This window comes from Ursus arctos, unplaced genomic scaffold (genome assembly GCF_023065955.2).
Source record: "Ursus arctos isolate Adak ecotype North America unplaced genomic scaffold, UrsArc2.0 scaffold_20, whole genome shotgun sequence".
Lineage (NCBI taxonomy): Eukaryota > Metazoa > Chordata > Mammalia > Carnivora > Ursidae > Ursus > Ursus arctos.
The window spans coordinates 31109586-31137410 of NW_026622875.1; the positions used below are offsets into that span (position 1 = coordinate 31109586).

Sequence of the window (27825 nt, forward strand, 5' to 3'; positions counted from 1 at the left end):
AATACGACTGGCTCAGAGAGGTCCCCTCCTGTCCTCATAAATTAGATCTCCTTTGTGATTTTTCTCTCCTGGCATCTTTTTATTTTTCTTCCTAGCACGTCATCTCAAATCTGTGACTAAACATTCATTTGAGTGTTTATCTCATTAATGTCTGGCCCCTCACTAGACGAGAAGCCTCAGGGGGGTGAAGCCTGACTCCAGGACAGGAGAAAGAGCTCTGAAAGGTACAAAGCACAGTGAGCACTGCTTTCAAGAAGGACTAATGAAAAGAGGAAAGATAATGTTGGAAGTAGCTTGATGGAAAAGAACAGAACCGATTACTATGCAGACCAGGGAGGGCACAACCTACAAGGTCCTGGGTGAGGCGCAGATAGCAGATTTAATTTCCTCTTTTTTTGTATTCCAGGGTTAAATATTAGTATTCTATCACACAGAAACACTCAAGTACTCTGGTAAACCTCCGCAGACCAAGGATCCAATTTTACCAGCTGTTCATTAAATGAAATATCCATATATATGTATCGGGAATTTAATTAGAAAGGCAGCAGTCCAAGGATGTGATCATTGCTTGAGAAAGTTACATTTCAGGCAGCTTTTCCCTTCCAAGAGGACCGAGGAAACTCTTAATTGCCTTCTAATCTTTTTTTTTCCCTATTAATCACAGCTTGCCTCAACTGATTCTTTTTTTTTTTTTTTCAGAATGCCCTTAGGGAGTGAACATTTTTGAATGGCTAACTTTTCATATGGAGATTATGCACACCAGCTGCTCTTGTCTAAAGCTGTAGTATCTTTCAAAACAGAACACAAGTCAGATGGCTTAGGATGACCAGCTTCGGGCCCTAGGCAAAACACTCACTTAATAGTGGGATAAGATCGGTGGTTTTCCTGGAGAAGTAAACAAGCTCAAAGGAGGAAAGAAGAAATATCACAAACTCAGGTTGCCCCCAAAGAGCCTCAAGGGTGATTAGAACATTGCTGGCTGCAACTGGTGGGTTTCTGCCTAAAGAGACGAATCACCCATTACAGATATTCGAAGTACAGTTTGGTAATCCCTCCCTCGGAAGGGGCTCCACTGCAAGAGGGAAAACAGCCTGAATGAAGAGTGTGGAGACATGGTTTCTAGTCCAAGCTGAGAAACCTTAGGCCAGTCCTTTAACTTAACCTCTCAGAGACTCATTTCGCTCGTCTGTAAAATAAGGTAGTTTTAGTATACTTATCTACCCATTAATTGATTTATAGGCACCGTGTTAGGTGGCAGGTAGGCAATGAAAAGTAAAACCAGACATGGTCTTTGTCGTCATAGATCTTACAGTCCATTGAGGGACCAAGTTATTTTTGAAATAATTATATCAAGTGTAAAATTACAACTATGTTACATGCTATAAAGAAGAGATTTCTCTAAAAGGCTCTACAGCCAAACCATCGGTTAAGTCTGGTCAATAGTACTTTTGAAATACATTCCAGATCTAACCACTTCTCACCACCTCCCACCGTACCCATGCCTCCTTTGTTTCTTGCCCAGATTCCTATTCTAACAGACCTCCATGCTTTGACTCTTGACTTTCTTAATGTATTATTCTATTCACCAGTGAGAGTGATCTTTGAAGACCATATATGAGGTCAATATCTCCCTGTTCAAAATTTCCAGTGACTTTCCATCTGGCTTAGATTAAACTCCAATACCATATGTGTGTGGCCCATGGGCTTTCCATGATATTGGCCATAGCCCATAATCTCCAATCTCATCCTCTTCACTGTGCTTCTTGTTCCCTCCATTCCAGCCACACCGGTCTCCTTCCTTTTCTTGAACATGCTAAAGTTGTCTCTGCTAGGAAATATCCTTTCCTTTCCCCCTAGGCAGCCTCATTTTACTGTGTTCACTCAGGTCTCTGCCCAAATGTCACCTCCTTAGAGAGGCCTCCCGACCACCCCATCAAAAACAACCTTCCACTTCCTTAAAGTCAGTCACTGACCCCTTAAATAACTATAGTTTTTTCCTCACATTTAATACCACCTGGAAGTTATTTGTGGACTTCTTCATTGTTTATATCCTCCCTGGAAGAGGGAGCTTGTCCATCTTGTTTTCCAAAACCTAAAATAAGGCTTATACGTGAAAAGGTACTTACTGTATTATTATACATGAAAAGGTACTTACTGAATGATTAGATACTGTGATGACATATAATAAGGAGAACTGATTACTCAGGAAAGGCTTCCTTAAGGGACTGCTGTTGAAGCTCGTATCTGGAGGAATGGTGAGAATTAACCTGCCTAAGAGGGGCGTGGTGTTCCAGAAGGGAGGAAATCTTGTGTAAAGGTCCTGTAGTAGGAACGAGAACAGAGTGGTCAAGGAACCAAAGGAAGTCCAGTATGAACAGAGCACAGAGCAGAGCATGACACTTGATGAGGCTAGAAAAGAAGTGGCCAATGGCTTTGCAAGATCTATCAATGATTTCTATCTTTATCTCAAGTTCAGTGAGAAATCATTAAAGGCTTTTAATTGTGGGAAAGGGTAGGGGTGGAACCAAACACTTTGTTTACAAAAAAAAAATAGTTGAAATGATTTAAAGACCCATTTTTGCTCTGAAATTCTAGGATTCTAGGAAAAGTCAATCAGCAAAATGAGAATGGACTTTTGAAAATATTAACCAAAGTCAATTTCACGGACAGAGATTCAAGCTACTGAGTTTTGTAGCTACTCAAACATCATCTCTTTGGGATTTTATGTTCATGCTGAGTTCAGCGCTCTCCTTTTCTTCCCCCCCACCAAAAAAAACAGAGTCAAAATTTGCACTTACCAATGAAAATATGACTTCTGAACTATTATTCTAACCATGCAGGGATCTAAGTTGAGCATCAGCGTTGGAAGCTTTTAGGCTTTGGAAGCACACATTTTGTAGCTTACCCCGCCAAGTAGACAGGTAGAAGGGTCAAGGCCTGCATTACCACATCCTGAATTCAGATCCTCCACTGAGCAGCAACTGATGCACGTTGAAACCTCAGACCCTCATCTGCAGAAGGGGGATGATGACGGTATTCTCCTCACTGAATTGTCGTGAGGATCAAATGTGATGATGCAGCTGAAGTGCTTAATAAGTGCTGAGGTAGTTGGTGTAACCCCCTGGATTGGAGTACCCAAAGATCCAGGGGCTGAAGAACCCTGGAGCCAATCTTCTCCATCTACCTGGGCTGGTTCTAGCCCAGCCGCCTCTTGCTTCCTGGCTGAAGCCGGCGACAGAGCTACGGCTCCAACTGCAGGAAACACGTCTCCTTTCTCAGAGGAGAGTTGAGCGGACACGCAATGTATGAAATCGCAACCTCTCTTTCAGTGTCCGATGCATGACCCAACTCACTAACTTATAGCCGCTGACTGAGATGACAATGGAATATCCATGCCTAATTGTGACTTTCTCCATGAAGAAATTGAAAGAACTGATGGGGCACTGAGAAATAAAACAAATGAACGGATAAATGAAAACCTTCAAGTCTGGGGAGAAAACAGACACCTACCTAAAGTATTTTGCATCTAAAGATACATATTTATGGATTTATGAGGTGGGTCTCTAACAGACAACACCATCAACCATCAAATTACCTCTTATCCTTGGTATAATGACTGTTAATTACAAAGGACTATGTGTGCCCAAATTGTTGCGATATCTAGAAACAAGGGGGTTCATAAATTGTGTGTGTTGAAGAGGGACAGGCCACCCCTGGCTGGTAAGCTTTCAAAGTAGATTGCCACAGATTTAAGTAAGTGTGTCAAAGCAGTATGTTACCAAATGATATCTAAAAGCCTTTAAATTGTAGAGATAGCTCCCTGAGGCGCTACTACTCTAATTTCCAACCCTACTGTGTATTTGACTCACTCCCCACTAATAAAATCTAAAAAGTTCTTTGCCTTAATCACTGACCAGTGCAAATCCATTAATTTGTTTAGTACTTGCCTCTACCCAGTTAAATTGCTCCAATGTGCGTCACGGTTTGTGAACATTTTCATGACAGGTTCCTGGAGGCCCAACGATTAGGTACCTACTGTTGCTGTTTCAGGATGATGACAGTAATCATGGAAAAGAGGGGAAATCAAGGAGGAATTGCAGTTGGGAATAGTTTTCTAAGGCAAAATTCTTGGAAAAAGCTCCTCCATTTGGACACCGGATTCATGGCATTAAGCCAGGGAATGCAGATGTGGAAGCTCGAGGAGGATTGTTTGGAAGACACGAGGTGAAGAAATTAGACACCATTATATGTTATTATATCAATTTCATTTCCAAAAACACTCCATGCATGGTTTGAAAGGATGTCTGACAAGCAGGATGCTTTCAGCTAAATGACATTTCTTTCCTCTGGGTTCCACCCAAAGCCTTATAGCAAAGTGCCCTATACCTCCTGGAATGTGGCCTTTACTGTCGCAAAACAACACAGAGTCAAGTTCTGCATAGGATTCTTACTGAATCCAAAGGAACTATTGTTTACTGAGTGACAACTATGTGCCAAGAACCAAAAATCCATAATCTCATCGAGTCTCCCCAGTCATCCTGTGCTCGGATATAGTTTCTACTTTAGATGAGGAAAGTAAAGTTCAGAGAGCTTATGTGACCTGCCCATGGTCATCAGCTAGTAAGAAACCTAATCTCAGCTCATTTATTCATACAACAGATACAGCTACTAAGTGGTTAGCCCTGAAGATAGCCTAGTGAACACAAAAGACAAAATAAGCACAGTTTAATGGGAAAGCGATATGACTAGAAGTCTAGGGTACTGTGGGGACCCAGGGTAGGATACCTAGAACAGAAGATTCAGTAACACTTTCTCAAGGAATGGACATATTAGCTGAGCCTTAAAGGAAGAAAAGGAGTTAGCCAGCTTCAGAGTCTGGAGAACACTGTTCTAGGAATTCTAGAGGGAATTCCAAGCACAAAAAGTGGGAGGTGGGAGAGAGCAAGGGTTTGTTTTTTGTTTTGTTTTGTTTTGTTTTTTAAACTGGAGGATTGGGAGTGGTGGCAAAGAAATAGAAAGGCATGAGGAAGGAGAGGCAGATAAAGTTGGATGGTGGGAGGATTCTCAATCACGGTAAGGAGTTTGGATTATATCCAAAGGCACCGGAGCAAGCAGAGGGAAGTACAGGTTTTTGGAAGCTCACCAAGGCTGAAGTACGGAGAATGCTAGCAAAGGAACAAGACTAAAGGCAGGGAGGTGGACTAGAAGGCAGTTGTTTTAAGGGTGAAAGAAAGGATGGTGTTTGGGAACTAAGAGCACAGATGACAGGGAGATTATTAAGAAATTAAATTGTTAGGACTTGGAGACTGATGAGATGGGATTGTTGATGAGGACTGAGAGAAGGACAGGACTCCAAGACTACTCCAGAGTCTTCTGGTGGGGCCATTGGGTTTTGCCATTTGTAGGAAGAGGGGAAGGTGTGTGGGGAAGATAGTGAACGCCATTTGGCACTTGTTGAGTTTGTAGTGGAAGATGTTCAAGTGCTTTGTGGGCAATGAGATATCTGGGCCTGGATTTCTGAAGAGAGGTCTGGCTTGAGGGGGCGTGGTGGTGAGTTAGGAAGTACCTGGTAAATTTGATGGATAATTTTATGTGTCAACTTGACTGAGCTAAGGGATGGTAAGACATTATTTTTGGGTGTGCCTGTGAGGTGTTTCCAGAAGAGATTAGTATTTGAATCAATAGAATGAGTAAAGAAGATCACCTTCACCAAAGCGAGTGAGCATCAACCAATCCATTCACAGTCTGAATAGAACAAAAAGGCAGAGAAGAGGCAAATTTGCTCTTTTTGTTTGAGTTGGAACATCTATTTACCACAGCCCTCAGACATTGGCACTCCTGGCTCTCAGGCCTTCAGACTGGTACTGAATTATACCATTGGCATTCCTGACTCTGGTTTGCAAATGGCAGATCACAGGACTTCTCAGCTTTCATAATCATGTGAGATAATTCCTATCATAAATCTCCTCTTATATATTTCTGTATATCTCACTATAGGTCCTATTTCTCTGAAGAACTCTAACACAGTAAGCAAATGCTGACCAAACCTGAGGGAGAGATTGAAACACCCAACAGAAATATAGAGAGGCCAATTCCATCTTTGCAGAGCATGTGTTTGAATGGCTTCTCATAACCAGCAGAATATGCTCTTTCTCTAATGATGGGGTCACCTGAGTCCTTACTAATATCTCCCTGCATGTTCCCCCAACACAGTCCTCAAAGGGCTGATGGGAATTCAGGACTGGGTCACGGCCAACAAACTAACTTCTTCAGGCACAAGTCAAACAGCACTATCTAGGGACAAAATTCTGTTCTTTAGTGTGGAAAGCAAGAATTCCATTCTTGATTCAATTTTTGGCTAGAGTGAAACCTACAGTATACTTATATCTAAAACACTGCATTTACTGAAATAGCTAACAAACTTACGGTAGGTTGGGTTTCCCCAAAAGCAGATTCTGGACTAGAATTTGTGCAATGACTTTATTTGGGAAGTGATCTCTGGACCACTGGTAGAGGAGCAGGGGGGTGAGACAGAAGGGAAGGAAGCCAATGTTGAATTGTTAGTGGACAGATAGGTTGCCATTCTGGGCAGCGGGAGCTCATTCCCTTGGGGGCACCTCTGGAAGAATGTATAGATCAGACCTCAAGAGTGCCTCTCCCAAGGTGTGAGAAAGCTGGGATATTACCAACTTTCATGTGTTATCGGGTGAGGGGTTGCTGTCAGGGGTGTTAACGCCCAGGCCCTTCTGGCCTACTCTGCGTGAATCAGTCACGCTCCTAAGGCCATAGAAAGCCTTCAGGCCTTCACAGGTGCTTGAAGTAAGAAGCCTGCAGTGTGCATCAAAACGGTGGAAGCAGAGGGGACGTGGGGAAGGCTCTGATGTCGTCTGCTAGCCAGCAGAGAAAACCCCCGCCATGGGGAAATTTGCTACAATGTGTAACATCGTGTTAGTATCATAGATATTCTAATGGTCCCAGACAAGTGTGGAAGTGAATGTGAGTATTGAGGTAACCACACATGCTGGCTGTGGTGAGGTAGGGTACCGAAAGACGGCGTGTGGACCATTTGACACACTGTGGGATTATTTCCACCAAACAGTAATAGCCAAATGTGACTATGACTTGCTCATGACCTTCAAAGTTCTATTGTATTTGGACTCATGTAATGGAGACTTTTAGTCAGAATTTCTTGCCAAACATTAATCAACTTGTTTTTAAAGAATTCAATAAGTGATTAGCTTATGGTTTTTTAAGCCAACACAAAAGCCTTTGCCAACTAAGTCTGGCAGAATAATTCCCCTCTAAAGTCTAGGATACAGCACCTATTAGAGCATTACGAAAACATATTAGAGTCAAATCAATACTCAATCTTTAATTGTAAATGGTTGGAGAATGGTTAAATGTCAATTTATTATGCCTTTGTAACTCAAGGGGAATGTTGAGGTTTCCATTCATAATACCAAGTTAGTTTTATGCTGTATCTTTCTTCCCTCCCCTCTACTGCTTGAGCATTTGGGGGAAAACTTTCTATTCATAGCAAAATTAAACCAGTAAATCTCCTTGGACTTGTTATCTGGAAACATAAAAAGTACTGCTTTTTAGTTTTATCTCAGTCCATGAAGACAACTCATAAAGGTAAGATTTATAGTCTGCTGTTTTTTGTTTTAGCAAAACTGAAGGTCAGAAGCTGAGACACAGCAGAGGTCACACTGTCTCCTCATCTTGCCTGAGGTTTCGCATGTTAGTGGATTTCCTGAGTGCAACTGCTCCAGATTTACACCAGAAGCATCCTTCAGCCAGACTTTTGAAATTTTAAGTCATTCATTGATTGCAGTTATTGAGTACATACTAGTGCCAGGTACTGTGGAAGCGTTAGGGATATGACAGACACAAGGGCTCTTTTCTTCTGCACATGGTTTATGTTAGCCAAACAGTATCCATTTGTATTGATGTAATCCCTTCCAAATTCCCCTGCCAGGGCCTTGGGGTCACCCCAAGAAAAAACAAGTTTGGAAGGAGGGTGAGGAATCAAAGCAGGGAGTGAAACCAAGTCTAACTATTCTTTCTTCCTTAAAAATGTTGGCCTTCAACTAGCTGCTGTTTTGTAAATGACCCTCTATGCCTTTTTAACTCTCCACTCCCTTGAAGAACTTCAGGTTGATTTGGGGTCTTTAATTTAAAATTCTGAAAATGTCATACCCTCCTGCCGAAAGCAGCAAGATGCTTTTGTTATCCCAGAATCATTATCCAAAGAAACGAAAACACCAAGTGCATTTCTCCTAGCCTTCTACCTGCAGGAACGATTCGACTGCTCTAGAAAAAGCTTCCCGAAATTGTTAACGCATAAGATATGAAGAAATACATGGTGAAGTCGGGATAAGTGCACCTCGCAAACCTCTCTTCTAGGACAGCGTCATGCCTGAGTGACAGGTCTTTCCTTAAATGACCTCTGCAAACTGGACGGCTTCCAGGGGAAGAGGGAGATGACAATGTTTGGCGAGTTAGGCATTTCTGTTAATCATGTGTTTTACTCCATGGAAACAAGGTATTTCAGGGAGGTCAAAACATGGAATAAAATTGGGCTCCGCATTAACTGAATTATTTGGAACCCTTCTATTTGCCCTGAACCATAAGTGTTAACCATCCCCGTCGCTGCCACCTCCATTGAGTGAGGGCTCACGTCTGGCATTATCTAGATCTTCTTTTTTCCTCACACGTCCCTGTGAGGTAGGTAGGTAGGGATCCCCGCTCAGCTCAGCGTGACAGGTGCGAGAAGCCTCGGGGAAGTCGCCTGATGGTCCCAGCTAGTCTGTAACTTGAACCTAGACCTGTTTCAGAGCCAAGCTAAACCACTTCCTACTTTAAATAACAAGGACAACAAAAAGGTCAGGAAGGGAGGGAAAAAAAAAAAAAGATATTGGCCAACATTTGATCACCCCGGAAAAGTCTTATATTCATGATGTTCATAAAAGTGGAAGTACAGAAAATTAAATCTTCCTACTTATTTCTTGGGACTGTGGAAGGGACCAATCTTTGGTCATAAAAACATCCTCATTAGTCTGGACTACTTTTATTTATTGACGGATGGTATAGGTGGCAATCACATATTTTTCAGAAATTCCGGCGATGGGGATATTTACTGACAGGGAAGATGTTTTCAGTCATGTTTAAGACTGTTGTATGAGCGGGTGACGCAGCGTAATGTGCACACATAGATGAGGAGATCACACCAACTCTTATTCACAATTCTTGTAACGTGAACTTCATTTGGTGACCTAATTAGCTGCTCTTAACCCTGTCCATGCAAATAAATCTTTTCCCTATAAACATTCTAACAATTCGAATTTTTCTGCAATTCAAACTATCTGAAGGGAGTAGGAAAAATGGAAATTGCAAGTATATAGTATTTAACAATGGTCTTTTAAAAGAATGGTTTCACAAGAAGATTTAGTAAAATCAGAAGGCTTTTTTTTTAATTAAAAAGAAAGCTGCAGATGGTTCTCCGATGGGTGTTTTACATAAAGTCTTTTATGTAAATCATCAAGTTTGATTTCACACAGCACAAGGTCCAAAATCACATGGACTTCTGAGGAGCAGAAAAGCTTTCTCTTCAGGTTTTCCTGGACACTTCTAATATTTTGGAATAAAATGAGGGAGGAGGAAGGAAATTGACAACTTTTATCAGGAAAAAGATTTTTAAGGCCAAGTGTTTTAAAACACTTCATTTAGACTCTTCAGGATTTTTATGTAGGGGAGTTCACCAATGGGTGAACAGTAAGTCTACATGGTAACTTCAAAATGGCACATTTGAACATTTCCTATTAAAAATTCTACTCATCGAATAGATCCTTTCTTCAAAAAGAAATGTGACCGCTGATTCTGTAACTACGGAAATTCTTGACGTAAGACTTCTAATACTCTTGTTTCACAAGTCTTCAGGATTTCCACCAACATCTCAGATATTCCTAATCCGCACCACCCCCCTTCCTCCTACTAAAACTTTTTCTCCCACTGGCAAAGATCACCTTTAAATATCTCCATAGAGGAGACCTCTGAAAAGAGAAATGAGAAGTCTTTTATCAAGAAAGAAAACAGAAGAAATCACTTTCTTGTTCCAGTGTTTTCCCCTCTTCCAGCCTGCCTCCTCCCCTCATCAAAACTATTTGCACATTTGATACTGAGCCAGGTAGCTGGGCTTCCACTCATTGCAAGACGTTACCCGGCATTCATAAATGGGTGCATTTTTTTTCTGCTTTCTCCCCTCGCCTCAGACGTTAATAAAAACCCAACCATCTTGAATAAATTTGGGTGAGGTCCAGAAGCAAAAGTACAGACCAGTCTGTACACACATGGGAGTGACTTTTCCTGACCCAGGCTGGTTAATCTCATTCATCCTTTCCATAGTCCTAGGTGTCTGCCACAGGCCAGGCCCTGCGCTAGGCTTGGGGATGGTGTTGGGTGAGGCACCTTTCAGCCTTCAAGGCACATGAGTGTGCAGTGGGGAACAGGGAGCCCGGAGCAGAGAGTGACAACAGAGTGTGCTGTATGTTCGCCAAGAGAGGGATGCAGAAGACTAAAAGACGGGGTGAGAAGGGCAAATCGCCCCAAGGAGGTGAAAAACGGAAGGAGGCGATTTTGAGTTTCTGAAATTCACTTCTTTCCTTCACCGCAGCCTTCACGCAGTGCCCCCCCCCCCCGCCCGCCTCCATCTGGCCCATCCCTCCCATGCAATTACTGACCACTTGCAAACGGCTTCAGGACTTACCTCGGGGAAACGTCTACGCGGCCCCCAGCCCTCCGCTTGCCAAGCCCTGCGTGAGTTTCCTCCCGGCGCGCCCTGAGCGCACCGCCGGGAGCGCAGCGCCGAGTGCCGCCGACCGCGGGGAGACGGTGGGGACCTCGGGTGGGGACCTCGGGAACCGGGGAAGGAACCGGAGGCGGCGCGGGCAGCCGTTCGCCTCCCGGTGTCCCGCAGGCCGGCGGCGGCTCCCACACCCCTCCTCGCCGCTATATAAACGCTTCTCCCCGCCCCGGCCCGACCCTTCCCCGCCCCGGCGGCCCCGGGCCCAGCGCACGTCCCTAGGGAGGGGGGCGGGTGACGGAAGCGGGAGTTGGGGGTTTAGGGAGCTGTCACTGCCCCACACACTTCTGCCCTGCAGGGAACCTCGACCCTCAGCTCTAAACCCTGGAAGGATCCTGAGGGCGGGGATGGGGAGTTCACGGTGCGCGCCTTCTCTGCGCGCAGCGCACAAGCAGGGCGCGGGATCCCAGGGGCACGAAAGGTGGCAGCTCTGCTCCTACTGTTGGAACTGTCGCAGGGCGACTTTGTCCCTGTCCTGGGGTTTTCTTGAAGAAAGCAGGGGCTAGCAAAGGAACCCCAGAGTCTTTGGGTGGTGGGAATTTCCTCTTGCCTGGGAATGGAGACCAGCCACTGTGCGCCCCACGATTGAGGTCAAGCGCCATCAGAGGCCCCACTGAGAATTTCGAGTCTCGAGAATATCCTTGATTCTCTTCGTCTACTGACTTGTTATCGCTCACTGTCCATTCATCTATCCATTTATTCGTTTCTCAAATATTTGCGCACCTAGTTTGCGCTACTATTAGGTGTTTGGGGTATAAAACCAACTCTGGTTTTAAGCGGCGGGTCTCAATGGCGGCCAGGCGTGGCAAGAGGGAAAGGAGATGGGGTAAACGTCGCCATGGGAACACGGAAGAAGGGATCCCAACTCAACCTTGGAGGGCCCAAAGCAGCTTCTCTGAAGAAATTAAGTCCAAACTGAAATGTAAAGAGTGAGCGAGGTATAGAAGCAGGGAAAAGAGGGTCCGAGACAAACGGATCAGCAGCTGCAAAGGCTGGGAAGAGAGAGGGAGCACTGCCCCTCTTCGGTGGAACCAAGAGCGTTTGTTTGTTTGTTTGTTTGTTTTTTAATTTGCTGTTTACTGTCATCCTAAGTAAAGAAACTTTTAAAATTGAAAGAATGGTCATCTTGTAAGTGGTAGAACCGATACCGGGAATGCAGGCAGTCTAGCTGTGAGTACGCTGTCAGAGCATGGATTGTCAACTTGGCAAATGACAAGCTCAAAACAGAGATTGTTCCCAAGGAATGGGGATTCTCTGGAACCCGAGGCATAACCCAAGTCTCAGCGAGACCATCACCAAGTGCAACTTTGGCCAGGTCATCCACCTCAATTTCTTCCCCAGTGGAATGTAAAAAATAAGACGTTCTCATGGGCCTCATTCAGTGCCCTGGATGGTGAGACTTCAGGTTCAGGGTCATAGACATGGCAGAGCAGCACCAGGACAGGTGACTTGGAAATGGTGACTACTCCATGGGCCCTCTGGTTTGGGTGCAAGGGAAGCTGGGAGAGCATCAGAACAACAGAAACAGCAAAGCAAACATTGGAACATCCCAAATTACTATTGCTTTTACCTAAAATGATTAAAAGTAAGTAATTCAAGTTTTCATATTCTCATATAGTGTTATTATTTTTAATAATGTTCAAGACACAAGTATACTTTTCTTAGGTCATTATTGAAAGAGACAGATGTGATTCCTGATGGCAGGCTTTTTAGCTCATTGCCAGTCCACCCAAAGCTCCTTTTAAAAGTGTACTACACATACAAAAAAATGCTGCTTCCATTAGCCCCATAGCAGACACCAGTCTGATAGAAGGGCTTCTGGGAGTAACATGCCTGTGACCCATGACCCAGCCAGGACCAATAATCATGTCAGTTCAATGGAAAGGCTTCATAGCACTGCCTTAAGAACAAGCCAAGTACCCCTGACATCTTGTTTTGGGGCATCTCAAATCATGCTATCTTGTGTTCTAGATCTTTTGCTGTCCAAACTAATTTTCATGACTGGATCAGACTTTGACCAGCACTTAAAGAATTAGGCTTCCTTTCACCCAGACTACAGCAAAAAGGCAGAAAAAGAAGAAAGGTCCTTGGATCTTATAAATGCAGGTGCTTGCCTAGAGTGACTTTGGTTTTCCCCATCATGCGATCCTTGATTTCCAGAGAAATGGTAAGTAGCCAGTGCTCTTTGCTATGTTTCTGGAGCTTTTTTAGGAGCATCTGTAACTTAAGTGGAAGTGTGGGTGCCATACGTACTTGAATGGGTTTTTGGAGCCCATGACAACTTCATCAAAACTAGACATTAATTACATCAGAAGACAACAGCAGCCATTAACCTAAGCCATACATATGAGCTGGTTTGCCATGACAGTGTTGGGACTTTGGGAGCCTTGCTCATTTATAGTTCAGCCCTTGGGAGGAAGTCTGCTTGGGAAGATCCACGTGGACTTCTGAAATGTCTCCAGAGCTCAACCTGGCTAGATCTTCAATGTTCAGACCCTCAAGCTACTGAAATTGCCTTCTATTTGATCTTCCAAAGCCCAATCTTCTTTTTCACCTAACTCTACTCCTGCCAATTCATCCTTCATTCTTTTGACAGAAAGATCTTTCTAAACCACAAATCTCATCAATCACTCCACTGACTCAATGTTGTAAAGGGCTCTCCACTGCTTGTAGAGCAAAGACCAAACTCAAAGCATTTTCTCTCTCTCCCCATTCTTTCTTCTTGCCTCATGTCGGCAATCCTGCCACACTCCCACCACTAATCGTGAGCTCCACTGTCCTAGTAACGACTCACATTGATTTATCTCATGCTGCTTTCATACCTCTTGCCATTGTCAAGACTGTTTCCTCTGTATTTATTTATTCACTTATTCACCAAAATATATATTGAATACTTACTATGGACCAGGCACTGTGAAGGATTGGAATTGTCTTTATGATGATAATCTATATTTTTTTGTCATAAGTTAGAATAATATACTTAATCCAGGGATCTTATTTGGTTTACTAGGATCTGTTTATAAAACATGTTTTAAATACCTGCTATGTGGTAGATACTGTATTAGGCATCAGAATGCTCTTTGGACTTCAGAGCCTAGTGTTGGAATTGGATAAATCATCTGATTATTAATGTGATAGTGGTCTGTATGCACTGGGCACTGGAAAGAAGGTGATGCTTGTGATAAACATTGGACCTGGGGTTGAGTGAGGAAGATTGGGGGTGCAGCAGATAGCAAGATAGAGGGAGCAGCCTGTATGAAAGCATGGACGTCAGTGGTGGCTGGACAATGAAGGGACCCACCATGAAATGAGGTTAGAGAAGTGGGTGGGGACAGGTGGTGGACTGGATGTGAATGAGTGAGTAGGTGAATAGGAGGACTCCAGAAAAACTTCCAGGCTTCTGGCTTGCCACTCTGCAGGGGTAAAACCATTTACTGAGATAGTGAACATAGGAGGAGGAAGGTGAGAGAAAATAGTTTTATTTTGACTATTTTGAGTTGGAGATGCCTGGGAGCTGTCCAAGTAGTGATGCTTAGTGGCCAGAAGGATACATATAGGTCTGGGGTCTGGGACTGAGGCCTCAACTGGAGATGTGGATTTGGGTTCATCATAAAATTGATAGCTGAAACTATAGACAGGTGTGAGGTAGTATAGGGAGAATTCATTTATTCCTCACTCACTGAGGAGATATTCAGTGAGCACCTACCACTTGGGAGGCACTGTCCTAGGCCTTGGGGATACATCCGGAGCGAAACAAGCAAGATTCCTTCTCTTCTGGTGTGTGAGGAAAGAAGACTGAGAATATCTTACTGGATGACAGGAGAGGATTACAATTCTAATGCAGTGAGAAGGTGGCTTTGAGCAAAGTCCTGAATGAAGATGAGAAGTAAGTCCTAAAAGATAGCAGAAGGGAAAGTCAATGCAAAGGCCCTGAGGCAAGGACATGGTTGGTGCATTTGAGCAAAGGGAAGAGGCCAGTGTGGCTGAAACAGGGTGAGAAAAGGGGGAAATAAAATGACACTGAGTGAGAGAGGTAATGGGAAGGGGTCAGTTTGTAGGGACCAACTGAGGGTTTTGAGCAGAAGAGTGATATGGTATGATTCCTGTTTAAAAAGATAATAGACTATAAGGGATTGAAGCCGAGTCCTGGGAAACAGCTGACACTGAAGGAATGGGCAGAAAAAAAGATTGTTCAGAACAGCAGGAATGTTGCTAAAGGGTCAGATCCAGGTGATCTTAAGGATATTAAGAGCTTAAGACTCCAGGACATGATGACAGGATGTGCAAGAATGGCCTGTGAGGCAAGACGGGGACCAGAGAGGAACTTTCTTTCAAAGCCAGGGGAGGGTAGCTATGTAGGAAGCAATTCATGGATGGTGCCAAGGGTCGCAGAGAGGTCAGGAAAGAGAAGGCTTGTAGTGCCTCTTTTGGATTTGGCACTGCAAAGAGTCCTGTGGCTGCTACTGTAGCAATGGCGGGAGGGGTTGTAGTCAGAGCTTGGAGCCCATAGAGTGAATGGGAGATGAATGTGTTGCAGGAGAGTTGACTCTTCCAAGAAATAGGACAGAGAAAGAAGAGTTAGGGTTGTAATTTCACCAAGGTCTGGAATTTTTAATTTATTTTTTATTTTTATAAGATTTTATTTATTTATTTATTTATTTATTTATTTATTTATTTGAGAGAGAGAGAGAGCACAAGCTGGGGTGAGGGCCAGAGGGAGAAGCAGACTCCACACTGAGTAGGGAGCCTGACGTGGGGCTCCATCCCAGGACCCCGGGATCATGACCTGACCCAAAGGCAGTTGCTTAACCAACTGAGCCACCCGGGCGCCCCCAAGGACTGCACCTGAGGGGAAGCTCATCTTATTGAAGGTAGCATAGCGCTTCTCTCTTGTAGACAAGTGGAGAACTTCTGTGCTCACCAGTGGGCCAGGAATAGGAAGAGGAGCATGCAGAAGATGTCCACATTCTAGGAGTTCAGAGTCTGCGCTTTTCAAGGTTTGCCATCTTTTTTATCTTTCAAAAGGAGATCTAAGAATGAGAACACACTCAATAGGCTTAGAGTCAACAGTCAGGAAATAGGAAGAACCTAGGACAATCTCTAATTGTATGCTGGGGATTTTAAAATAGTACAGTAAAACCCCAGGGAGGGTAGGTGAATTTGGGTGTATCACCGCTGGCTATAGGCTCCCAGTCCCCACCTCATCCTCCTCAGACTTAAGGGGCCTCGAGTCTTTATCATGGCTGGTAGAGAGAGACCAGTTAGGAAAGGACTATCTTGTGGTCACTGGGGAATTTCTAGTTACATGGTGAGTCACAAACAGTATACATTTCATTATCTTTGCCTTTTGCCCTCTGAGGCCATATAGAATGTCCAGAAACATTGGTTATCATTAACCTGGTACTACTGCAACCTAAATGTTATGCAATTGGTTTTCAGATGCCACTTACCATGTTGTGGGAGGTATTTAATGGTACAATTACTTACTTAAGGAGTGTGTTGAACTAGTCAGAGAGAGATTTTTTTTTTTTTTAAGCCCTGAGATTTTGAATCAGCTGTGAACTCAGAGTAAAACAAGACTCCGCCTTCCCCCATTCAGTCCAATAAATAATAAGAAGCTGAAAGCACTGAGCCAGATTCTGTCATTGTTTGATTTACTTCTCTGGTACAATTCTATGAGAGGTCAATTCACTTTTATAGCCCATTAGGGTATAATTAGGATTCAGTAGACATTTTCTAAATCCGCTTCTCAAGACTAAATGGTATGTACTCCATTTTTAAAGGGACCAAAAAAAAAAAAAAAAAAAAGTTAAACCCATAATGGAGTGAAATTTCTTTTATCTTCTGTAAGAATATCCACTAGGTCCAATAATCAAACCAAATCATAATCCTCCAAGGATGACAAGGGAGGGGCAGCTAGACTTTGTGAATCTGGCCATGCCCCCGAGATTTATCTTGTTTATGGGAGCTTTCCCTCATGGATGTTGCTGCCACTGTGAAGTACCTCACCTTAACCATTCGGCCCAGCAGAAGGTTCCAAACCTTCCCTTGATTTCTGGATCACAATCAAGAAAGGCCTATAGGGCTGTCTAAAGACTCGGGAGAACAGCTCAGAAATAGTAACACAGAATATGACAGAGAAATAATAACAATGACAACAACAATTAGCGAAGCCCATGAGGTAGGTAGGTGTCTTTTACAGGAGAGGAGGCAGGCACAGAAAGTCAAGGAGCAAGCTGAGCTTACTTGCTCAACTACTGACTGTTGAAGCCCAGATTAAAACCGAGGAAATGAACCAGGAAGTGAAAATAGGGGTAACGAACAACGAAGCGCCCTGCTGTACAGGGTATGAGTGGTAGACTGTGTTTCTAAAAATGGTTACAGCAATCTCTTTCATGTTTTTATCTCTGTGATTTGAGTAAACACCATTTCACGATTTTCGCTTTGCTAGGCGTGGAGACTGCCTTAGTTTCCCCTGTCACTCTCACTCAAAAGGCAGTCTCTGAAACAAGGGTTCATGTACAAGTAGTTTATTTTGGAGGTGATTCTAGAAAACACTGCTAAGGGAGTGAGACAGGAAAGGGAAGGCCGCCAATGAAGGGAGCGTTAACTAAGTGAGTGACCACCGTGGACAACTTCAGCTCAGTCCTACTGGGGCATGCTGGGAAACAGTACAGAACACGCCTCAGTTTTTTATCCACCAAATCTCTGTGTGTTCTGGCTAAGAGATGCTCCCAGGGGGATTAACTCTCTGGCACGGGCAAAGCAGCCTTTAGCATATAGGATTGAGTGTGGAGGGGTGGGGAGAGGCGGTGACATCTGCTAGAGAGACCTTCTGAGTCTGTGTGCTTGGGTCCCTCTGTAAGCTCCCAGCAACAGCAAGAAAATTAAAACATAATCAAGGCTCACGTTACGCAACTCAAACAATAAAAAATCCTCTTGCGGTGGTGTGCAGGTGGTGTGCTCCCACACCGGCCCCCATCACTTTTGTCTGAGTCTTTCTGAAATGTTCTCCCACTTGGTTTCCATCTGCCCCTGCCAGGCTTTGGTACTCATGGTGGAGGAGGGCGAACACCTATGTGCCCACAGGAATGTTACTTTAGAAGCGTTTATGTCTGGAAAGTCAAGACGGAAGAAGTGCCTTGGCCAAGGAGGTGGGGCCACGTGCGTTGTGCAACGTGGGGCTTGTCAGGGGCTATTAACTCTAGCTAAGTTGAATTGAAAATTATTGAAAAAGCACACATTAAAATATAGTTACAAATGTGATTTGCCTTTATCTAACAAGAATTTTTCATCTTGGTTATATGTAAAATAATTCAATGTTGACAGAGTCCCCAACCCAGATGACCAAATCTTTCCAAATTGGAAATCACATAAAAGCTTTTAAGGTTTAAACTCATAATCTGAATGCCTTAGTGTATACGTATTTCCTTTTCACAAAGAAATGCATTTATCTATCATAGTGCATTTTCCAAAGTTTTTCATTTTGGAAACGAAAATGCCAAGAATTTTCTTCTATTTAAATTTTATGACAGGACTCAGAGGTCCTCAGAGTTTGAGAGGAAATCCCTTCGTAAGATAGAGGCAAGTTTGCTTCATTTGAGGTTACTTATCACTTTCTAATTACTTAGGAGTTTAAGCTAAGGCCGATCGTGTTTTATACACTGACCACAAATACGGATTTTTCCAAGGTTATGGTTTCAGATTATTAATAATGGAATCTCGGATTTCAGACAAACGTTGAAGAGCTAGCAAGTGCAATCTCTCCACCTGTCGGCATGTCTTTTAACCATTAATCAAGGACACCGGGGACAGTGGTTGTAGTGCGTCACACAGGCAGCTCAGCCAGCTCTACTGGAAAGCTGCGTGCCCTGCTCTCCGTGCACACGGAGCTTATGGTTATTACAGACGCATGGAAAGGGGCCTGTTGAGGTTTGAGGGAAGCACATAGTAGGTACACAGTAAAAAGAGTTCAGATAAATTTCACTAAAATGATATCTTCGGTTTCTCATGGAGGTAGGGGTAGACACCCTGCTCTGGAGAAGCCCTACTCTGACCTTTGGCCCAGTCAGAAGAGATGGCGTTATTCACACTGCCTGAACTCAGGCCCCGTTGTAGGCACCTGGAGAAGTGGCCAATCACTGTTGCAAAAAATAAGTCAGTCAGTCCGTCAGATTTTCAGCAGAGCGTCCTTTATCCACTTGAGAACAACAAACTATAGCATTTTGGTGTAAATTTTTAGTATAAAGTATATATATATAACTATGTTTCTAGTAGCTTTTAATAGGCTAGAATAAGACCAAGAAATACAAATAAATTAAAAACTTCGGCGAACTTTGTTTTGGAATAAGAGCAACTGACATTACTGCAACTGGTAATTTTTCTGTAAGGAAGATTATTGAATAAATATGTCTAAACATCTCAGTTTTTTATTTATTTCAGGGAAGCCCTTATAAGAAATAATTTACATTTTCGTCCAAAGTCTCACAAAACCACCCCCTTCCTGTATTTTATTTCCATTCCAAGGTCTCTCGTGTTGGAGTTTGTTGTTATTAAACATTGGACATGATAGTCTTCTCCCACCCTTTTCCCCAAAAGCTCTGAAGAAGTTCAGATTTATTGTGATTAGTCACCATCCTCTGGGATCCTGGTGCTGAATTATGCATATTCACACACCCGCACGTGCACACACACACTCCCTGTAGAAATTTATACAAGCACTCCTCTAACTTGCAGAGGCTGCAGTTTCTGGGGACACACTCCAAATTCCTCTGTACAGTCATTGCAGGAGTGGTGGGAAAATAGTTACGGCCATGTATGTAATAAAAATTTGCCTGAAGAAATGGAGCACTGTAAATACATCCAGCAGGCAAAGATTTATCTCCTATGACATAAGCGTGGGGCTTCTCTGGTCAGCATTTTGCTGAGAGCAGGGCCTCAGAGCCCTCTCTTCTTAATTAGAACCTCGAGAATTTGCTTGCGTAAGTCCCCTCCTGCACATGCCCTACGCCCCTCTCACCTTTGTAGCTCAGCCCTTCCAGTTAAAATTCGGGAGAGGAGGAAGAAATGATACGGGTACATTTTCCTGCTGACGTTGTGGGCGCACATGAATTCTAAGCCGGGAGTAATTTCCTATTCCTGGGCAAGAATTCTAAGACGTGTCTTTTTATTTATCCTTACTAAGATTCAGAGCAGTTTCTGTTGCTGCTGTCGCTAAGGGAACACCATGCAAAAGTGGAAAAATCCATGCTTTCCAGGCTAGCTCTTCTGAGGAGTGGGTTATTTAAGAGGGGAGAATAGTAATTAGCGATCAGAAGTATACATCATGGCATTATTTCCATCTTTCCAGGAGGGCAGCTTTTCTGTGTTTGTGCTTGGCCTCACGGGGGATGAATTAAATACAACAACAACAGAAGAACCACTTCAAGACGATCTAGTCCAAGCTCTTCCTTTCTCACCTGAAGTCATGGGGGGTGCGGGGAGGGGGAGCAAGGTGACACAACAGTTGGTGGCGGAGCCAAGCCTCGAACTACTGTTCCCCTCATCTCTTCTCTATGACCTGCTGATTCCGACTTTGTGACCTGCTATGCGTGAAAATGTACAACCCAAACCAGTATTTGTTCCCCTGGGTAAACCATCTCCCTCTACACTTGCTTGATTCCTTATTGGGAAATCGCTTAATTTTCCATAAGCCAATTTAGAGCCCAGAAAAGTATAGATTTTACTATTTAGTTTAAAAACACCGTGTCACACTAGGCTTCGGTTTTCACATATTTTGTCCAGAAATATGCTACCTGAAGTGAACAATGAGATTCTTTTAACAGAAATAAGCTATTCTCTTTATTTTGTTGCTGTCCAAAGAAGAATATGGCTCGATTTCTTTGCGAGGTGAGTGTGTCAGACAGCTGGTGTTTTCCACCAAAGATCTGTGCTCCTCCTTCCACAGTGTGAAAGTTTTACCGGGACGCTAAGCACCACAATTTACAGGCTCTTTGGCATCTGGATGTGGGCACATGGCTAGTCTTGGTCAATAGAAAGGGAAGTGAAAGCGATGATTCCCCCCCCCCCCCGCCAGATCAAAGAGCATAACAGGCAAATTTTCCTTTACTTACTTTTTCATTTACTCTTTCCTCATAAAACAACTGAATCCATACAAGGAGGGTGGAGTCAGAGATGGAAGAAGTAAGTATCCTGGAAATCTCAAAATTCCCATGCGGAGCCCCTTGCTAACTGCAGCACTGGTACTAGATCGTGAACAAGAGATAAGAGTCTGAAGGATTATGTTCTATCAAGTTACCTTTTGCTGTGCGGCAAGCCACTCCAGAGCTTAGAGGCTGAAAATGACAACAATCAGTTATTTTACTCACAAAACTAATTCGGGTAGGGCTCTGAGAGACAGTAGTCCCCTGCTCCACATGGCTTCAGCTAGGGCAGGGCCACTGGGGGCCGGAGGGCCTACTTTCAAGAGGCGTTCCTCACAGGACTTGTAAGTGCGTGCTGGCTGTGGGCTGACGCTCGGCTGAGGCTGAGGGCTGGCGGTCGCCAGGTCCTCTTCAGTCTGGCCTTTCCACTGGCTGTTTGCCGTCCTCGTGGTATAGTGTCTAGATTCTGAGAGCAAATGTCTCAAGAGACAGATAGTAGAAACTGACTTTTTTGAGGTTTGGGCCCAGAAACTGACGCAATATCACTTACGCCATAATTTATTGATCAAGCAGTCATACAGCCAAGATTCAAGGTCATGGGACACAGATCCCTCTTTCTAAAGGGAAGAATGTGAAAGAATTTGGGGGCCATGTCTTAATCATCACTTAAACCACTGTGATTTTGAGGTTTATATATTAAGGCAGCTAGTGGTACAGTTAGAACCACCACAAGTGAGAGAGAAGGAAAGTGCCAGCTCCCTAACAGTCTTACGTATTTTCATTCTAGGTCACCAACCAACCAACAACAAAACCTGCAGAGGAGGGCCGTTGACCTTCGTGAATTACAAAACGAAGAGATCTTTAGGGGGCTTCTGCAAAGTCCTACTGGGCTCAGCTTTGAAATGTACTTGCAGATCTCTTGTATGTCAGCAAAACCCAAAACAACAACAAAAACACTGCAGGAGAAAAATGGCAAAGAACATGAATAGATGGTCCACAGAAGGGGAAATAAACAGCCGATGATACAGAAGAAAGCTGTCATGGTCATTTATTGGGTTGCCTGCCCAAGGCCCACTTCCCCATCTTAACAGCACTCGGATTTCCCTTGAGAGGTTATCACTTTCCCTCTAGCTATGATTCAGCCGCGTTGTAATGAGGGCACTGCCCATTCCCAGCCCAAGGGCAGGCATGTGGCCCAGGGTCAACTGGAACTTGAATGTTAAGAGAGGAATAAAGAGACCAAAGCTGTTGGGATTCCATTTTGTTCTTACACTGGTGTCCTGAGCAGCCCCGACCCAGGGATGCCCTTCCGACTGAGTCCAGTGCTGGCTGGGGTGACTGCTTCCTTACCTCCCGAGACACCTGTGTCCCGCCCATTCCTCCGCCTGGTCTTCCAGCCTCCCATTAATCCTGTGGGCCTCTGCTGTCCCTCCTCTGCATGCCTCTCGTTTGAACCCATCCAGAGCTTCTTTCTGTTGCTTGCAATGAAAGAACACTAATCTATACAAATGTTCACTCACAACAATAATGAAATAAGTCTATGTTAAAGCAATGAGATACAATTTTGCTTATCGAGCTGGCAAAAGTCTTAAAAAAAAATAAATGGCACTACCAGTTTTGTTAAGGTTTGGGGAAAATAAGGACTCTGTTCATAATTGCTTGTGGGAGCGTACGTTGGTATGGTCCTTCTGGAAGGCAGGGCAGCCTATATGAAAAAGTTTAAAATGTGCCCATGTTTTGATTGAGTCGTATAAAAATTCTGTATGAAGAGTTAGCTGCTAGGATATTTATTAAAGTGTTTTTTATAATCAGGCAAAATTAGAAATAATATATATAACTTGGGTGACCATTTTATGTATCATCCATGAGTGGACAGTTTTGAGAGAGAAAGAAGAAACTATTGATAATTATGCCAAGATAAGAGGCATAAACCTGCTTCAGGCAAATCCAGATGATTATAGTCACGTTATACACGGCCAACGACCAGGACGCAGTATCACCCTTACTGTACTTCCTTCCTAGACTGGGCGTCCGAACGACAGAGCAGTCAGCCTATTAAAAATGGTAGTAAATTAAAATTCTATATTTATTTACGTCTGTTTCCAGAATTTTGTTTCACTCCATTGATTCATCTATGTCTTTTAGCACCCATTTAAAAAATATTATGGCTTTGATGGGTAGTAAGGAGGGCACGTATTGCATGGTGCACTGGGTGTTATATGCAAGTAATGAATCCTGGAACTTTACATCAAAAAATAGGGATGTACTGTATGGTGACTAACATAATAAAAATTATTATAAAAATGTGTATTATGGCTTTGTGGTATGTTTCAATATACAGTAAAGCAAATCACCCAGTTTTTTTTTTAATTATTCCAGATGAAATTTACAGTTTTCTCAAGTTCTGTGCCCACCCTCCCCAAAATGTTAAATTATATAATACTTTGGGAAGACAAGACATTTTAAAATATTCTCTTTTAAGAATATGGCATGGTGATGGGTATTAAGGAGGGCACATACTGCATGGTGCACTGGGTGTTATACGCAAGTAATGAATCATGGAACTTTACATTGAAAACTAGGGATGTACTGTATGGTGACTAACATGATAAAAAATATTAAAAAAAAAAGAATATGGCATGTACCTCCTTTTGCTTTCTTTGATATTGTTCAGTGGAATTTATAATTTTTCTACATTTCTTCTTATGTTTATGCCTAGGTATTTTGTGTTCTTATTGTTGCAAATACTATCCCCTCATTATTGCTATATTAAGAAATACAGATTTTTGTACATATGTATAACCAACCATCCTACCGAAAATCCTTTCCAATACAATAGCATTTAATTACATTCTGGGGGGGGGGAGATTTTCTAGATAGATAGCCATATTATCTGAAAATAATAACAATTTTGCCTCTTCCTTTCCCATTTGTTTTATTGTCCCACTATATTTATTAGTATTTCCTGAATGGAGTTAATAATAGTGTTAACAGGCATTACTGTTCATTTCTGACCTTAATGGGAAGGTAGCCTATTCCCTGTCTTCCACACATTGTTCTTTCACCAACTTACCTATTTATGTCTCAGATCTCAATTCACCACTTCTGCCAGGATGACCAGCCTGTAGGTCCTGACTAGACCAGTCTTCCTATTACTTCCTCTCACTGTATCATGTCCCTTTACTTCATCGCACTCACCTCAGTTGTAACTTCAGATTTAGTTGTGTGGTTATGTGACAAATGACTGTCTCCCTCACTTACCCACAAACTTCATGAAATCCAAGGACTTGCCTGATTTTCTCACAATGGTACATCCAGCACTTAGTAAAGGGCTGGCTGGGTCGATAGCTTGACAAATACTTGTTGAATTAATTCGTCCTAGCATTTTGTCATCAAGTGTGATGCTGCTCATTTTTCTATTGCATTTTCTTTGTATTTTGTCTATTTTCTATTGAGGCTTTAACATTGAGTTTTAGAAATGTGTGTGTTTTTCATTTACCAGCTGTCCAGAATTGGAGTGACTCCCTCCAATGCCCACATGATGGCAAGTCAGAGCTGCATTCAAAAGTCGGACTGGAGGCTTGGAAGCTTTCCTTTCGAGATCTGTCATCTAGGACAGCTTTGCATGCACTGAACTGTGGAGTGGAAAGTGCTCATGTTTGAAAGTTTCATCTCTCCTTCACCTCCCTCTTTGTCCCACTCTGTCCCTCTGAGATCGTTTTTGTCAGAATTTCCTCCTTTTGTTTTTGCGTGATTTCCTCGAGAAAGGAAATTCGGTATTGGTTTTTCTTAGGACCTGAAAAAAGTCCCTGAATTTCAGGGTGTCAGTGGTACCACTCTCTACTTTGGAACTCTTACCAAGGATCCTTCCCCTTCCCGTTTTTTTTTGTTTGTTTGTTTGTTTTGTTTTGTGTGTGTGTGTGTGTGCTCATCTCAATGCTTTGAATGATATTCAATTTTGCTCTTAAGTGTTTTTCTTGGATGTTTGTGAAAGTCATCCCAAAGCCTCCCGAGAATTTGAGAATAAACAAACACATAACTAGCCAACCAGATGGAAACAATACATGAGTGAACACCAGTAATGTGTTGCTTCTGTAATTGACTAGTAAAGTATTTATCTTTGCTGGGCTTCAGTTTTCTCATCTCTGAAATGGAGATTATAATAATACCTACTTAATAAGGCAGTTGTGAGGATTGAGTATGTAAAGAGCTTAGAAGAGTGCCCGACTATTATTATTGGAAAGATCTTATGCTCAAGAATGAAATGGATATTTCAGGAAATAACCACAGTTATACACATGGATTTCTGCACAGAAGGCAAGTGCTGGAGAAAGGGGCATTGGAATAGTCTCACCTTGTGTTGTATTTTAGGGGATTCTTAGTTTAGGAATCCATTTGGGAGCATCTCTGACAATAGTCACCTTGTCTTGGTTTACATGCCCTCTCTGCCAGGAGGCTCAGGAGCTCTCAAAACCTATTGGACAGTAGAGATTGAACATTAAGTATGTCCTCTTTGTTCAAATAATTTCCCCAGTCTATAATTTCTTTGATCAGTATACAGATTTCCTTAAATTTTGTAGCATTGAATATAATAAACTTTTCTCCTTTGTCATTTTTTCATTGCTTTTTGCATAGCAAAGATGGAAAAAATAATTAATAGACAACAGAATCAAAAGCATAAATGGTCAATAAATACGAGAGAATAGTCTCTCAGTAATCAAAAGTATGTAAATTAAAATCATGGGATTTTTGCATATAGAATTAGCAAAAATAGAAAAATATATTATTAATTGTTTGGATGTGGTATGATGACCTTATATAGTACAGATAAGAAATAAAACTATTCAAAATGATTTGACAATATGTATCAAGAGCCTAAATTTAATGCGATGGCTAATTTTATGAGTCATCTTGGCTTGGCCACAGTACCAGGGTATTTGTTTAAACATTATTCTATGTTTTTGTGAAGATAGATTTTCGATGAAATTAACATTTAAATCAGACTTTGAGTAAAGCAGATTTACTCCATAATGTGGGTGGGCCTCATCCAATCAGTCAAAGTCCTCAATTAAAAAGACCTCTCCTGGGGCACCTGGGTGGTTCAGTCAGTTAAACATTCTACTCTTGATTTCAGCTCCGGTCATGATCTCAGGGTTATTAGATGGAGCCCCACATCAGCCTCTGTGCCAGGCATGGAGCCTGCTTAAGATTCTGTCTCTCGGGGCGCCTGGGTGGCACAGCGGTTAAGTGTCTGCCTTCGGCTCAGAGCGTGATCCCGGCGTTATGGGATCGAGCCCCACATCGGGCTCCTCCGCTATGAGCCTGCTTCTTCCTCTCCCACTCCCCCTGCTTGTGTTCCCTCTCTCTCTGGCTGTCTCTATCTCTGTCAAATAAATATATAAAATCTTTTTAAAAAAAAAAAAAGATTCTGTCTCTCTCTCTCCCTCTTCCCTTTGCCCTTGCCCAAAAATACAAAAATAAAAATAAAAAGACCTCTCTTGTGAGGAGAACTGGTGCTGTCAGCCAGTTACGTTTCCCACAGCAGGAGATCAGAGTGGTGCATTTCCATGGCCATTATACTATCCTTCCCCCCTCAAAAGGAAACTTTGGATTCTTAGGACAAATGACCAATTCCAGGTCTGAGCAGGGAAGGTAGAAAGTAGAGCTGGGATATTTTTATCAAAAAATAAGGAAATACTCAAAGACTAAGGCGGTCATATATGAAAGGGCTCAGGAACTATCCTGAAGAGGTTATCACTGGCCAAATTTGGGACAGTGTGTGCACTGCATCAAAAAGAGCATTGCAAACAATTGATGGTTACCAGAGGGGAGGTGGGTGGGGGGATGGGTTAAATAGGTGATGGGGATTAAGAAGGGCACTTGTTGTGATGAGCACTGGGGTGTTGAATGCAAGTATTGAATCACTAAATTGTTCACCTGAAACTAATATTACACTGTATGCTAACTAACTGGAATTTAAATAAAAACAAAGCAAAAAAAATAGACCTCTCTTGAAGAAGAGGGATTTCCACCAGAAGACTGCCATCAGACTCAAACTGTAGCATTTCCTTGAGTCTCCAGTCTACTGGCCAACCCTGCAGATTTTTGCCTTGCCAGCCTCCACAACTGCATGAGCCAATTCCTTAAAATAAATCTCTATCTTCTATGTATGTATATATCCTATTAGTTATCTTTTTCTGGAGAACTCTGCCTAATACTCAACTGGAACTTTGTAATACCATTTCTAGGAATCTATCGCAAGGAAATAATCATAAATATAGTACAAATTTATATGGCAATAGAGAAAATAGTAAAAAATATCCAAAATCTTACAGTTAAATAGGTACATTACGCCATATATACCCATAGAAGGAATGATACAGTCTGTGGTCACTGACAGTCATGTACTTGGAATAATATTTATTGGTATGGGAAATGTTCATTTGTGGCATATTCACATTCCTATTCCTATATCTATGTATCTATGTTCCTATCCCTCTTGATCTGTCCAATGTGGTAGATAGCAGTAGCCACAGGTGGCTGGCTGTCAAGCATTTGAAATATAGCTACTCAGAATGAGAAAATAAATTTTTAATTTAATTTTGATTGCTTTAAATTTAAAAGAACTTATACTTAACTGAGGTATTAGAAAACTTTTAACTATGGAACAACTTACATATTTTGATGTACTCTTTTTTTTTTTTAAATTAAGACTTCATTTTTTTAAAGTTGCTTCAGGTTCACAGCAAAATTAAGAGGAAGGTACAGAGATTTCCCATGTACCTCCTGATCCCACAGATGGATGGCCTCCCCCATCATAAA

General features: G+C 42.6%; 1 protein-coding gene across 7 annotated transcripts in view; it reads right to left on the reverse strand.

The window, feature by feature from the left end:
- The window catches only part of COL6A6 (collagen type VI alpha 6 chain), a 141048-nt gene extending 130040 nt beyond the window's left edge, over positions 1–11008 (reverse strand). For 5 of the 7 annotated variants that reach the window (XM_044383403.3, XM_026496999.4, XM_044383398.3 and 2 more), the window contains exon 1: positions 10766–11008. The gene's annotated coding sequence lies outside the window, so the exon portion shown is untranslated. Of the gene's footprint in view, positions 1–2798; positions 3012–10765 lie in introns of all 7 variants that reach the window. The other 2 variants (XM_044383400.3, XM_057315959.1) reach the window with 2 other exon arrangements.
- Between the last annotated feature and the right edge of the window lie 16817 nt (positions 11009–27825).